Here is a 16678-nt window from a genome sequence, read left to right on the forward strand (position 1 = left end):
GGCAGGGAAGGATAGATGAGTAGTTTGGGATTAACAGATACACACTAATATATATAAAATAGATAAACAACAAGGACCTACTGTATAGCACAGGGAACTATATTCAGTTTCTTGTAATAACATATAATAGAAAAAATCTGAAAAGAAAAAATATGTATGTATTTATATGTATAATTGAATCACTTTTCTCTACACCTGAAACTAACATTGTAAATCAACTACACTTTAATAAAAAAAATTTTAAAAAAAGAAACCTCAAGGCCTCTCTTAGCCTCCATCTCCTCACTATTAAAATGGAGATGAGACTGCCATCCTCCCTACTTCCTAGACGACAGGTGAGAATAAAAACAGAACAAAGGCTTGAAAATGCTCTATAAACTGCAGCCATCCATCCAGGCATGAGGGCTTGTTGTTACTATTTGGATGGGCCCAGCAAGGCATTTTGAAAGCTTTTTTTTTTTTTTTTAGATTTATTTTTTATTGAGGTAACATCACATAAGTTTCATGTGTACATTATTTTTCTATTTCTGTACACCCTACAACATGCTCACCACCAAAAATTTAGTTTCTATCTGTCACCATACAGTTGATCCCCTTTACCCATTTTGCCCTCCCCACCCCACCCACCCGACTCTGGTAACCACTGCTCTGTTCTCTGTATCTATGCCTTTGTTTCTATCTTGTTTGGTTTTTCTTATATTCCACATATGAGTGAAACCATACAGCATTTTCCTTTCTCTTTCTGACTTACTTCACTTAGTATGATAATCTCTAGGTTCATCCATGTTGCTGCAAATGGCAAGATTTCATTCTTTTTTATGGCTGAGTAATATTCCATTGTGTATATATGTGTGTGTGTGTGTGTATATATATATATATATATATATATACACCCATACACACCATATCTTTTTTATTTTTTATTCATTCATCTGCTAATGGGCACTTAAGTTGCTTCCGTATCTTGGTGATTATAAATTATGCCGTGATGAACATGGAGGGTGTATATATCTTTTTGAATTAGTGTTTTTGTGTTCTTCAGATAAATACCCAACAGTGGAATTGCTGGATCATATGGTAGTTCTATTTTTAGTTTTTTAAGGAAACTCCATACTGTTTTACATAGTAGCTGCACCCATTTACATTCTTACCAATAGTGCACGATGGTTCCGTTTTCTCCACATCTTTGCCAACACTTCTTGTTTGTTGCCTTGAAGAGGCTTTATAACAACAGACATGAGAGCAAGAGGTTGCTTCCAGGAATAGGAACAAGGAGAGGGGACAACACTAACTCAGACATAGTGTTACTAAACCAAACTTGGATCTGCTTGCCACCACTGAGTTGTGGTGAAATAAAGTGCAGCGTTTATTGTAAGGCGCCAGATAAGGAATCCAGGGTAGCTAATGTTCTAAAAACCCAAACTCCCTGATGGGTTTCAGGAAAGCATTTTTAAAGGCCAGGTTAAGGAGGGGAGTCGCAGGGTAATGTGATCAGCTCGTGCACAGTTCTCTGATTGGTTGATGATGAGGTAACAGGGCAGTGTCACAGGGGTTAACGTTATCAATCCTCAGACTCCAGTATGTCTGGGGGATATGTGCTCCTGGCCATCAAGTAGTTAACTTCTTGCATTTGGTGGGGGTTTTAGCATGTGTAAAACAACTCAGATACTGTTATCTGGGTACTAAAGGGAGGAACTAAAGCAGAGGACATGGGGGAGGGGTCTGTCCCGGGAAGGCCCCACCGGGTCCTGCTGGATTACAATAGGCTCTGCAAGTCACCTCTCACCCAGGGGCTGGGTGCTTGGTGGGATAAATAGCCTCTGCCATCACCCTCCCCCACCTCCTGTCAATATGGCAGCAATGCACCTGCTGTATCGATCACAGATGCCAAGACCTACCCACAAACAACCATTCAGAGGCCTCCCCCATTCTTTTGGAAAGCTTGTCATTATCATTTTCGAAGTCCTGGTCCTGGCACACCCTGAGAAACATCCATTTATGAGAGGCATTGTGCTGATGAAGAGTCCTTGCAAACCTTCCTTCCTACTGAATCTGAACCGACAGGCAAGACCACTGGCTTAAGAAGTAACTGAAATGTGTCTAGCATATTTGCAACTTTTCAGCAAACTATCCCCACCCATCAAAACATCCCCACCCTCATCTTGGGGCCCTGGAGGGAGAACAGGGCACACTCTGCCCCACTGACGTTGATGTGATATGTTGGCCAACAAGTAAACAGCACACTCTCACTTTGAAGGGAAGGAAGCATCGCAGACTTCCTCCAAGGTCCAGAGGGAGGTTTATTTTATGGGTGGAGGGGCACAGAAATTTGTCAGTTTCCCTATAGACAGCCACCTGCTAGTGAGGAAGACCCTACTTTGTTAGGCCCCTGAAAACCCACAAAAATCTCCTTTGGTAATCACTGTCAACCACTGGGCTGCTGGCCCCAGCCATGGGGAAATTTGTGATAATGCCTATAAATCATCGTAGCAGAGGAGAGCTGCTGCAGACTTATATTCTATGACTCTTATTTAGAAGCTCCTTTATTTTTCTGTCCTCCTGTAGACAACACATCAGACTAACTTGATAAAAGCCAAAAGTCTGGAGACAGAAGCAGCAAGAGGCAAACAGCCAACACCCCTTGGCATCTTTCCTTTCCTTGCCATGACTTGAGATTTCCAGAAGGGGTCTGCAGGCTTAACACAAAGTCCTGAGCAGAGTCAGTGGCTTTTCAAACATCAAAGCATCAGTATGGGTCTGAGGTCAGGTGGGGCTGGATGGGGTGGGGATGAAGGGGGAAAGGGGAGGGTGAGTTAGCAGATGAGGCTTAGATTAGAATTTTTAAAAAGGCTGAAAACGCTCTCCTATTCACCAATCAAGCTAAAAAAAAAAAAAACAAAACAAAAAAAAACGGGGGAATGGGACAGAAAATTGGAGAGAGAATTAAGTGGAGAACAATCCAGGAACACAGGGAGCTGTACTCAGATTGTTCTCTAAGAGGACCATACCATTAAATGCCTTTTAACCTTTTATAAGCACAGACTCTGAGTGCTAGACAATATAACTCTCTGTAATGATGGAAATGTGTTATAAATACATTATCCAGTATGGTAGCCACTAGCCACATGTGGCTATTGAACACTTGAGATGTGCTGGTATGACTGAGAAACTGAATTTTAAATTTTATCAAATTTTAATTCATTTAAAGTTCAACTTAAATAGCCACGTGTGGCTAGTGGCCACCATATGGACCAGCACAGGTTTAGACTTACCATACTCTCTGCATTCAAATCCCAGATCTGCCTCTTATTAGCTGAGAGACTTTAGCAAAGTATTTAATATCCTTGTGCCTCAGTTTATCCATCTGTTAAATGGGAATAATAAGGATTCTCACAGGACCATTCTGAGGATTTTGTGAATTAATATGTATAAAGGAATTAGAGAAGTGTCTGGTGCGCAATAAGTTCTATACATAATTTTTTTCCAATTAGAGACACTCAGTAGAGCGACATTCTCACAGCCACCGAGAGGCCTCTGAAGAGAGAGAAAGACCCTCCTTTGCAGTTGGAATTCATATACTCTTCTGAAGCCAGACTTCAGAAGAGATACAATTCAAATCGTGGCCTTTCTCGTGAAAGACCCAGAGCAGCGTGTGTGCAGTAGGGTGCAGAAGGAATTGCCCAGCCCTATTCACTGTCTGCAACTTGCTCCTGGTCTCTCCAGACTCCTTCTGTTACAGGTATGTGAGTGAATTCGGACAAACAGATGTCACCATCCTCAGCAGTGGGAGACAGTGAGGTGTAGCCATGGAAATCTGAGTTTGAATCCCAGCCTAGCTATTAACTTACAAGGTGAGGTTAGGCAAAGGACTTACCTTCTACCTCAGTTTTTCTCCCTGTAAAACAGGGGTATATTAATTCCTCTCTTCCAAGATGGGTGTGATAATTGAAGGAAACAATATAAGCAGTGCACTTAGCACAGTGCCTGGTAGCTACTATTTCTATTATCCATTCCCATACGTTGGAATGAGAACCAATCCAAAATAAATGTGTGAAGTTATTTCACAATCCATCGTCAACAATTCTCTGAGCTCAGTTGGGGATAAGGAAGCCTGCTTCCTGTTGCCTGGAGAAGTGCAAAATCAACTGTAAAGCCAGAGCTAAAATCCAGTCCTACTGCCTCCTAGCCCCAGGCCAGGCAGCAGTACCACAGAGCCCTTTCAAAGAGCCTGCTGGCTGCTAATTTCTGATAGGGTTATAGAGTGTTTTTTCTATCAATCACTCTCAATGTAGGAAACAGAAGTGCAAGTTACTTCATTAAAAGCACTCACACATAACTGGATACATTTACATATTAAGCAGGCAACTGAGACTCTAATCTTTCTATTTTATGTACAGCTGTAATCATTACTCAGCATTTGGGATGCTTGTTAAATACTCAGGGTACTACAAAAAACTCTCAAACCCTTGCTAAGAACAAGTGACAATTTGAAAGTCTTCCCATTCACAAGCCAGATGCAGTCTCCCCTCAGCATCCCTTGCACCCTGGTGACCACATATGCAGGTGCCACTGGAGCTCATTCAAGTTGACCCAAAGCATAAACAGAGGTATGACTACGGGTCTCTTAGGCCCCTGAGGTTTGATATACCTGATTAGGTAACTAGTACATATAGGGAGTATGTCTCTATTGTTTTCTGCATCATGTTGTTCATTTGGAAATGGAGCAGAGGAGGGTGATAGAAAATTCCAAGGCTCTGAGCAGCAGGGGGACTATTGAGGGTTTAGCACCATCTGCAGTTGTGTCTCAGCTGAGTAAAAGAAGGCAAAGTGCCTCCGAGAAACTTGGTCTTCTCATAACACTGTCACCTCAGACCAACCCTAAATTCAGCGGCTCTACTTGAAAAATAACTCCAACTCAAAACCCTATCAATACCAAACTAGACAAAGACTAATATCCTGAACACAGACCAAAAAATCCTCAAAAAATTATCAGCAAATTGAATTCAGCAATATATAAAAAGGATAATGTCTAATGACCAAGTAAGGTTTATCCCAGAAATGCAACACTAGTTAAACATTTGAAAATCAGTGTAATTTACCTTATCAAGAAAATGAAGAATAAAAACCACATGATAATCTCAATTCATGCAAAAAATGCATCTGACAAAATGCAGATCCATTCATGACAAAATTATTTCAGGAAATCAGAACAGAAGAGGACACTGTCAACCTAATAAAAGGAATCTATGAAAACCCCACATTTAACATTATACTAAATGGTGAAAGACTGAAAGCATTCCCCCTAAGATTAGAAACAAGACAAGGATGTCTGCTCTTGCCACATCTATTCAGTATTGTACTAGAGGTTCTAGTCAGGGCAATTAAACTAGGAAAAAGAAATAAAAGACAACAAAAAGATTGAAAAGGAATAAATAAAGCTGTTTTTATTCACAGACATCATGATCATCTACCTAGAGAATCCCAAAGAGTGTACCAAAAAGCTACTAGAACTAATAAGTGAGTTTAGCAAAGTCATAGGACACAAGGTCAATATACAAAAATCAATGTATATCAACTAGAAATTGAAATTTAACAAGTAGGACAATTTAGAATAACATAACAAAAATGAAATACTTACAGAAAAACCTAACAAAATATATGTAAGATTTATATGCTGAAAACCATAAAACATTGATGACATAAAGAAGACCAAAATAAATGGAGAGTCATACCCTGTTCATGAATCAGAAGACTCAATAGATTAAGATGTAAATTCTCTCCAAATGTAGGTTCAACACAATCTTAATTAAAACCCCAGCAGGCTTCTTTGTAGAGATTGACAAGCTGATTCTAAAATTTCTGTGGAAAAACAGAGGGCATAAAAGAGCCAAAACACTTTTTTAAAGCAACAAAGCTAGAGGATCTATACTCTCTGATTTCAAGACTTACTATGAGTCTATAGCGAACAAGGCAGTGTGGTATTGGCATAAGGATATATATATATATATATATATATATATATATATATATATATATATATATATATATATATCAGTGGAACAGAGTAGAGAGCCTCCAAGTAGACCCACATAAATATAGTCAGTTGATTTTTGACAAAAGTGCAAAAATAATACAATGGAGAAAATATATTCTTTTCAACAAATGGCACTAGGACAATTTGACATCTATGTGCAAAAAAAAAAAAATGCCCCTCGATCCTTACCTCATGTCATAAACAAAAATTAATTCAAAATGGATCAAAGATATAAATATAAAAGTTGAAACTATAAAACTTCTAAAATAAAACATATTCAAAAAGAACACCTTTTGTGACTTCTAGTTAGGCAAAGATTTCTTAGATATGACCAAAGAAAGAATGAACAAGAAAAGAAAAGAATTAATACATTGAGTTGAATCAAAATTACAAACTTCTTCTCTTCAGAAAGTAGGCTTAGCAAATGAAAGGTGAGCCACAGACTGAAAGGAAATATTTGCAAAAAAAATTTCTCTGATAAGGGACATGTACCCAGACTATATAAAGAACTCAAAACTCAGTCATAAGAACACAAACAACCCAATTAAAAACTGGGCAAAAGTAGAGACGTAGGAGGCAAATGAGCCCATGAAAGGGCACTCAACATCATTAGTCATTAGGAAAATGCAAAGTCAAACTACAATGAGATAAAATACACATCTGTTAGAATCACTAAAATGAGAAAGATTGTACAAGTATTAGCAAGGATGCAGAGCAACTAGAACTTCTTTGCATTGCTAATGGGATTTCAGAATGGTACAGCCACTTTGGAAACAGTTTGGCAGGGTTTTGTTGCTGTTGTTAGGTACACACTTACCCTATGACCCAGCAATTCAACTTCTAGTTGTTTACCTAAGAGAAATGAAGATATATGTTCATGTAAAAACCTATATGTAAATACTCATAGCAGCTTTCATTAATTATCGCTCTGTGCTGGAAACAACCCAAACATCTAGCAACTGATGAGTGTATAAACAAATTATAGTACTGTAATACTGTGGAATATTACTTGGCAATAAAAAGGAATGAACCAAAATATGCATGAACCTCATAAGCACTATGCTAAATAAAAGAACTCAAATCCAAAAGCCTACAAACTGTATGATTCCATTTATACAACATTCTGGAAAAGGTAAAACTACAGAAATAGAAAATAGATCAGTGGTTGCCAAAGGTTGGATATAGGGGCAAGAGTTTGACTGCAAAGGAGCACAGAGAACTTTTGGGGCATAATGAAAATATTCTATTTTTTTATTGAAGTATAGTCAGTTTACAATGTTGTGTCAGTTTCTGGTATACAGCATAATGTTTTAGTCATATATATACATACATAAATTTGTTTTCATATTCTTTTTCATTATAGGTTACTACAAGATATTGAATATAGTTACCTGTGCTATACAGAAGAAAATTGTTGTATATCTATTTTATATATACTTGTTAATATTTTCAAATTTCAAACTTCCAATTTATCCCTTTCCCCCAGTAACCATAAGATTGTTTACTATGTCTGTGAGTCTGTTTCTGTTTTGTACATAAATTCATGAATGTCTTCTTTTTTCTTTTTTTAGATCCCACGTAAGAATGATATCATATGGTATTTTTCTTTCTCTTTCTGGCTTACTTCACTTAGAGTGGTGATCTCCAGGTCCATCCATGTTGCTGAAAATGGCATTATTTTATTCTTTTTTATGGCTGAGTAGTATTCCATTATATAAATATACCAAGACTTCTTTATCCAATCCTCTGTTGATGGACACTTAGGTTGTTTCCATGTCTTGGCTATTGTAAACAGTGCTACTATGAACATTGGGAGCACATGTATCTTTTCAAATTAGCGTTCCCTCTGGATATATGCTCAGGAGTGGGATTGCTGGATCATATGGTAGGTCTATTTTTAGTTTTTTGAGGACTCATACTGTTTTCCATAATGGCTGCACCAAACTGCATTCCCACCAGCAGTGTAGGGGGGTTCCCTTTTCTCCATGTCCTCTCCAGCAATTATCGTTTGTGGACTTTTGAATGATGGCCATTCTGACTGGTGTAAAGTGATACCTCATTATAGTTTTGATTTGCATTTATCTGATAATTAGCAATATTGATCATTTTTTCATGTGCCTATTGGCCATTTGTATGTCTTCATTGGAGAATTGCTTATTTAGGTCTTCTGCCATTTTTGGATTGGGTTGGGTTTTTGTTGTTGTTACTAAGTTTTATGAGCTGTTTATGTATTCTGGAAATTAAATCTTTGTCAATTGCATCATTTGCAAATATTTTCTCCCATTCTGTAGGTTGTCATTTGTCTTGCTTATGGTTTCCTTTGCTGTGCAAAAGGTTATAAGTTTAATTAGGTCCCACTTGTTTATTTTTGCTTTTATTTCTATTGCCTGGTTAGACTGCCCTAGGAGAACATTGTGAAGATTTATGTCAGAAAATGTTTTGCCTATGTTTTCTTCTAGGAGGTTTATAATGAAAATTTTCTATATCTTGATTGTGTTGGTAGTGACACAACAGTAAACATTTGTTGAAACTCACTGAACAGTACTTTAGAAAGGATAATTTTATTGTTTGAAAATTATACCTTAATAACCTGACTTTAAACAACATGAATCATATTGTGAGCCTATGGCAGAAAAGGGATCTACGAAGCTTGTCTTCCGTACTACAGGTATGCATGTTTGCGGGGAGTGTCATATTCAGGAAGGACCTGCATCCTTGCCCTGCTTGCCAGAATGCCAGCCTTGGGAAGTTTACCTTTTTTTTCCCCTTTTTCAGTTTTATTAGGTAGAATTATTACAGTTTGACTGCACATATACATTATATTGCATGTAAATACATATACACGGTATACTGCACTTTTTTTTAGTTTACATATATGTACTGATCATTGTTTCTAAGAAGGAAGTTTACCTTTTGAGTAACAGTTGGGAAAATATTATTTAGGGAAGAATGAAGGAAAGGGAGGAGAGTTAGCATTGCACAGTAGTTTAGGGCACAGGTTTTAACATCAGACCAATGTGGTTTCAAATCGTAGCTTTGCTATTTCCAACTTCTGTGACCTTGGGTAACCAACTTAATGTCTCTGAGCCTCAGTTTTTTCATTCTAAGACAGGAGCAATAATACCCAGTCATCTCCCTGGCTACCTGAGAAACTCAAATAAGCAACATAACTGAAAGTGCCTGGCACACAGGTATAACACAGTGATAGGAGATAACATAGGAAATAATGTATATAAAAGTGCTTGGTAAATGATAACCAATCTTATTCCAAAATCATAAGATGATGTGAGGTGGAAGGAGAGCAGTCTGGTAGGAAAGATATGTGGGAGGCGTTGGTGCCTCCCACCTACAACCACATTCAACCCTGCTCTCCACTTATATTACCCATTCAGTTGGTGACCTATATTCTGGAATTTCCAGGACAGACACAGTTCACATCCATCCCCTCAGGGGACCACATGTCAGAGTTGAGGCAATAAGAGGGCTGTATTTAGTGGACACATTATTGGCCTCTATTTTTCCCCCACCCTCTTTATTTCTCTTCCTTCCTCTCATCCCCATCAGTGGGGATTTGCTCAGACTTCTTTCATACGAAATCAAACAGAACTAGGAAGATAAATCTGCTGAGTTGGGTAGAGAGGAAGAGGCAACAAAAAATCCAGCACCTTTGTACAGTACATTTGAACACCAAGGAGTAATGGTTGAGAGATCACTGCCATTCTAGTCATCTGTGACACCCTTCCCCTCCCTGCCCCTATCTTCTCCCACCCTCCCTCTTCCTCTGCCCTCCCCTCCCTTCTCCAGAGGTGGCTACGGTTGAAAAAACAACATTTGTCTCCCAGCTGATCAACTGGGACTGAGAGGAAGGCAAATGAATTATTTCGGTTCAGCACCAAGTGCGAGCGTGGGTTTTTCAGCACCCGCCCCCATCTTTTTAATTAATGAACAATCTGGCCCATTGCTGCTCCCGTAGGTATGCAAAACAGCTTCTTCATTTGAAATCCCTGTTGTTGAATGTACTCCGTGGGGCACAATCACATTGCCGCCCCCTGTTTTGCATAAGAAACCGCTGTTTCCAAGATAAGAATCTTTTCATTTAGCCCTCATGAGCTCATCCTTTTTCCTGTGCATTGTGGCTCCCGCTCCTTTGAGTCAATACCCAAACAATGACTGCCTGCACTCGCTCAGCATCCTCCTGCCCCCAGCCCCTGAAGACAGAAGGCTGCGGCCTCCGGAAGCCTGCCTAGGCAGGCAACCCAAGTTCTTTTCAGGCCTCAGATGTCAAGAGGGCAAGAAATAAGAAGATTCGAGACCTATGAAAACCTTCCACTGGCTTCAAAGCAGACCCTGGTAAAGAAACCCTGAATGGCATGGTGTTTGTGGCAGGGGGCGGACAGGCAATGCCCTGGATTATGAACTTAAACAGCCTGGAAGGCTAAGGACGGGGAGCAAGACACCCACAAATGTGCAAAGCTGCTCAACCACTCCTCCTCTGTCCCTGATCATCAGACTGCATCCTGTCTCTGCCCTTTGGTTTGGAACAACCACACCCACAGCAGAAACCACACAAAGGCGCTGCACTCCAATTAGAAACTGGAAGGGGCCTCAGACTCTGTGGAATCCAAACCCTTTCCTCCTTCTACGTATGGGTAAATTGAGGCCCAGGGAGGGGAAGCAACTTGCCTAATAACACTCAGATAGTTAGCTGAAGAGGTAGGTACTAAAACTCCACTTTCGTGCTGTTTATTCCACCACACATGGCTGCCTCTGGAGGGAATCAATAACATCTGTGTACACAGCACTGAGGAAAAAGCTAAGATAGGAGATTAAATGAGATCATGGTAAACTACAAAGCCTAGACAAACAGTAGGGGTTTTACTGTTAGCCTCCTCATTCGTAGGAGATACTTTCAAAGGATCCAGGAGAATAGCAAAATTTATCCTTTACCAGTGAGAAAGAATTCTGTGTAAAACAGTGAGTTTCCAGACAAAATATTTGTTGTCACTTTACCTGATGGAATGGGGCTACATAATTGCATCTACTCAGCACTCATTTCCTTTTTGGGGAGAGAAAATAATGCAGCAAAGAAGGTTTAATCGAACCATAGATAACTAACTTGTATCCAGAAGGAGGTCAGGTGCACTGAGGCCACAAGAAATAGGGGAGACAGAGGCTATGCCTTCAGAGAGATTGATCAGATAGGATGTTTTGTCTCTGCAATTTGATCATAAATCCCTTCAGGGCAAAGCCCATGTATCCTTGGTAACTTCTAGCATAGAAGAGCTCACAGTAGGAGTCTAATCTATCCTTGCTGATTGGTTGCTTGACTAGGGTAGACAAGACCTCCCGTGCTGACTCTCAAGTGTTCCCAGCATTGCTTTTTCTCCGTGTTTGGTGGAGAGGAAACTTTATTACATTTCAAACAAACAGTTCCCCTGGGACCCTGAGAAAGCTCCAGTGATTCCCTATGTTTAGCCCTCTGTGCCCCTCAAGGTGGGTGGGAGGGAGTTGTTTTCCTCCTAGACACTCAAAGAAATCATGTTTCAATACCATGACTGATATTGCTGAGAAAAACCACTGTGTGGAGTCAGGAGGAAAGATTTCCCTCCCCTGCTCATCAGTTTGGAGGGGAATACAACTCTTATATCAAAGATCTAAAAGTAACACTAGAGCAAAAGGCAGGAGACCTGGATTCACATCCTAACTTGGCCCCTCACTAGTGTCAGGGAGGGGAAAATTTCCCCCTTCCCCTCCTGGTTCTTTTAGTTGGTTGAATAATTAAAATGACATAAGACAGATTAATAGGAGAAAAAACAACTTTAATTTTGTGCATATGGAGGCTCTATAAGACTATGAGGCCCATAGGGCAGCCAGGTAAAACAGGGCATATGTGTCATCCTGGACTAAGGAGAAGAGGTAGGGATCTGGGACTTCAAAGGGAAGGAAGGCAATTCACAGGAAGATGAAAAAGAGCAAATGTTTGTAAACAAAGGTTGGCTGGTCCATACAGAAACAATGGGACACAGAGGGAACTTTTAACAACAGACTTTGTTGGGTTCCTCCCTGTCCACCACACCTAGTTCATACTACACTGTAGTCATGTATGGTGATGGCTCCCTTCCTAGAATGGGTCCTCTATCTATATTCTTTTAGGCAGTTAGGAGGAAGGTCAAAAGTTCTTTCAGAGTCTTTTGGGCCTTGACTGTTTTCAGCTCAAAATAATCTGCATGCCAGAGTGGCACATCTTGGGGTGGCCTGCCCTGAACCCCATCAATTCCTTCCTCTGAAACTTCCCTTGACATTTTACAGTCCAGAAGTTGAGTTGGTAGATTGTTCTATCTCAGTGGCCAGTTTCCTAGTCCTGACAATAGGTCGGTTCAGTTAAAGCTCATTTCAGAAAGCAGTGATGCAGGTGGGCTCCCAAAGTTAGGCCTATAGTGCAAGAAATCAGGTGTTTAAGAGGCATTTCTATGGAAACAAAAGAAAAACAATAGTTAATAATTGAAGTAGATCATAATCCCTGTTTCTCAGTTCTGAAGGTAGCCAGTTGAGATTTTTGCGTGTGGCTCAAAGCATTTTCAAATGGAGCGAGGGCAGGCATTGACAATCTGCTGGATTTTGGGGGTTTACAGTTTGGGTGTCTCTGGTGATCTTTCTGAGTGGCCCACAGAGCAATAGGCGTACTGATTGTCTATACATGAACTGTTGTGGTGATGTTTCTGATGTTTATATCGAACTGTCTAACTTTAGCTTGCATGGCTTTGGACAAAGGACTGTTTTAGTTCTTAGCAATTCCTAGCTAGAAGGATGGGAGGCAAAATGTGGAAACATTAGTTCAGAAAGTTGTAGCCAAATATTGGAGGAAAGTAGAAGAGTTTTAGGATCCAGTCCAGTTTACAGGTAGAAAACAAAACCTTAAAAGACATTGAACAGCACCAGGATCTAATATCCAATAAGATGTATTACTGAAACAATTTTTCTTTCTAAAATTACCCCATTTTTACCAAAGATAGCCAAATTGAGGCTAATTTATTTGCAAAATAAGTCTAGTTTCAATCAACTTGGCCTGGTTATTCATATAAGTACAGCAAGAATAGCAATTGACCATATAGGCTCTTTTAAATCTTCTTTGCTGGAACTTTTCATGAGGAGTCTCAGATTGACCTTTAAATGCCTTTTGAGGCCAAGAGGCCTACCCAGAAACTTGCCACTAGACTATCCTGAAATACCTATAATTTGGATGAATTCCTCTCTTCTCAAGATCCCCAAAATATTCTGAGTTTTCCTGCACCTGCGAGGAAGTGACCTTCATTTCTCATCTGGTAAGACTGCTGGAAACTCTGTAAGCAAGGTATCAGGCTTTATTGGCTCCAAGAGGCTTTATTGGCTCCATAAAGTCAATCTTAGTTCCTTAAAGCTGTCTGGTCATATCTGAGTCTCTCTCAAATATGACTTTCCAGTCAAAGTCTTGGTAATATAACCAGTTTCCAATTGTGTCCTGTGACAAGGAGAACAGATTCTTACTGAAATTATGTAAATAACTACATTGCTATAAAAATAAGAATACTCACTACAAGTTTCTGAATTCTGGGGGGATCAGGGAGGGAGAGAAATAAATGTTTCATCTTTATTGACAAAGGTATAGCTTACAAAATTGTTGACAGCTTAAGAGGAAGGGGAAAAGGTTTTCTTTTTTTTTTTTTTAATTGAAGTACAGTCAATTACAATGTGTCCATTTCTGGTGTACAGCACAATGTCCCAGTCATGCATACACATACATATATTCGTTTTCATATTTTTTTAGGAAAAAGTTTTCTTAAATCTGGAAAAGCAAAACATTTTTTTAAAAATCAGTAAAGTTTCAAGTAAAAAGTCATAAAAATTATAATTATCCTACTCAGTTCATTCAGTCCCACGTAATTAATACCTGTTCTGCTTAAATCTAGTGTTTTTTTTTTTTTTATTAGTTTTGGAAATTTTTACCCATTTCAGTTTTATGGTCTTAAACTTATCAGAAACCTGTATATGTCAAAAGTCCTTTCCATACATCTCCTTGAAGATGAGGCATTTTTGCAGAAATACTTTTGTAAAAGCATCTGAGTAAAACAATAACTGTCTGCAGATGACAAAAGACTTTTTAAAATGCCCATTATTAAAGATTTGATGAGAGTTCATTATATTGGAATTGACAAGGAAATTTGGTTATTTCTGTGACATATAACATTTTAAGATAACAACTAGAATAACAAGTGATAACATTATATTAGAATATATCAGATTAGGGATTTCATACGATTTCTAGAACACTACATATATCCACACAAATATAATCTAAGAAGGTTTAGTGTTACTTCTTGTTCAACAATACTTCCCATGTAATTTAACATATCAAATAAACCTAATTAGTGTAACATCTTCCTTTTTATAAGGAGAGAGAGCAAATCTTTTAAAATATTTTAGGGACCCTCTGGAAAATTTCAAAGTTAGTCTGAAGTCAAAAAGACTTCATTTAGAATTTGATTTTGAGGAAGTTTGTCAAAAATATCAAAGAGGTCTCTAAAACATTTGATCAGTATGATCATAGGTCACTGTGAAACAATACTTAGTTATCCATTTAACCAAAGTAACAATTAAAGACTTTGCAGGCAAATATAGAAAGTTAGGTAGTTCTGAGCAAAACTTAGCTCTTTTAATATCAAGAAGACTCAGGTTTCTTAAGTGATCAAAGACCTGATGAAGACAGCAAACACAGGAAATTATTTTAACAAAACACAGAATCCTTGTTTTCTCGGCAGATTATTTTTTCAAGGTAAAGGAAAACCTTTTACAAGTTCTTATCAAGAACAGACCAATAGTCCAATTAAACTTTGTCTTTTTAACAGAGAGAAAAGCAAATTCCAATTTTGCTCCAGCCTGACCACACATAAAATTATTTTCTAAAGATTCATTTTTCCACAAACCTTCTACAACTTTCTACATCCATTTTAGTTTGTCCCTTGTTCTCTTTCCCATTTAAAAATAATCAGCTTTAGGACACTTTCATTTCCCTCAATAAAAATGAGTCTCCATACCTTATACCTTTTCTTACCCCCCAAAAATACATTCTACTTTTCTTACATACAGAACTCTTTCCCTTATTATTTCTAGTAGCTTTAATCACATGTATTAACTAGAATTCTTAACCCTTAGAAACCTTAACTTCTAGTGAACTGTCTGTTATATCAGCTTTTCTTAGATTGGAAATTTATGAATACATTTCATAATTTTTAGAAACATACATTTCATCAAAGCACAATTTTTCAATGTGGCATAAAACATGTTTACTAATAGACCCAAACATCTATAGTCCCTCTGTAATAAGAGGTCAAGAGTAGGTAAACTTAGACTTGTTTAGTAATTAATATGTTAATATTTTATCTTATTTGGAAACGATCTAGACATTCAGTGAATTCTTGTCATTTAATTTAACTCAGAAAAATACCAAGGTTTCAAATTACCAAAAAGATTATAAGAAACTATTTTTAAATACACATACCATAACACATTATTGTTAAAAAGTTCAGCTAAAAATCTTTTATCCCTCTTACATATATTTATTTGTTTCTAACAATCAGATTACTCATGGATATTAAAGCAGTTAGTCATCATCTTAAGTTTTTTTCTTGCTGACAAATTTTGTAATAGAGATAACATGAGCTTATTTTTAGTAAATTTAGGTAGAAAAAAGTGTTATACTTAATGCTGATAGCTCAAAGATATGTCTGCATTAATTAAACCAACAAGCTAAAACTAGTTTTTATTTACCAAAAATTATCCTAGATCATGTGAACTTCAAAAACATTTGGGTTAGTTTCTGTATTTCTGACAGTTTTAGAATACCCAGTCTCTAGAAGATCTTGCCTTCAAAGAAACTACATAGAGCTCTTTATAAATCAATTTTGGCAATACCATCTGAAGGTAAAAAAAAAAAATCACACAACTAGAACATACATATACACAGATAAATGCTATGGAGAAGTTTTTTTATTTGCCCAATTTCTAAATACTTCCAACCTCTTTTTCTTAAGTTCAGAACAACTTTTGTTTCTAAAGTCCCAATATATATAAACCTTTTGAGATGAATAGGGGAGGTTTGGGGCTTGGTAAGGCTTTGAATTGCCTCTAGAACCACACCTCTGGCCTTGCTGAGATTTGCAACTCAAAGACTGTTGCTTCCAATTCCTGGAAGAATTGGGTTGCAGCCTGACTATCAATTAAACTATCTCCAATTTGCTTCTTTCCCTCCGGTTACAAAGTTTTATTTTACCTTAAGGGAGATCTTGAGGATCAATCCTGGGTTTAAGAAATTCTTTAACTATGGCCCTTAGTTTGGTCTTTGACCAAGGAGTGGAAGATACCTCATGAGGATTACCTGTAGCCTCAGGTGGTCTTATTTTAAAAGGTCTCTTCAGAGTGGAAAGGCAGCCTAGAGAATTAGTAAAGCATGTGTACTCAGGAAAGATATATTCTTTTTCATATTCTTTTCCATTATAGTTTATTACAGGATAGGGAATATAGGTCTCTGTGCTATAGAGGAGGACGGGCGTGCCTCCCTTACCATCTCGTTCTCCCAAGAAAGCTGCTCACAGGACCCACCACTGCAGT

The sequence above is a fragment of the Camelus ferus genome, chromosome X (genome assembly GCF_009834535.1).
Source record: "Camelus ferus isolate YT-003-E chromosome X, BCGSAC_Cfer_1.0, whole genome shotgun sequence".
Classification (NCBI taxonomy): Eukaryota; Metazoa; Chordata; class Mammalia; order Artiodactyla; family Camelidae; genus Camelus; species Camelus ferus.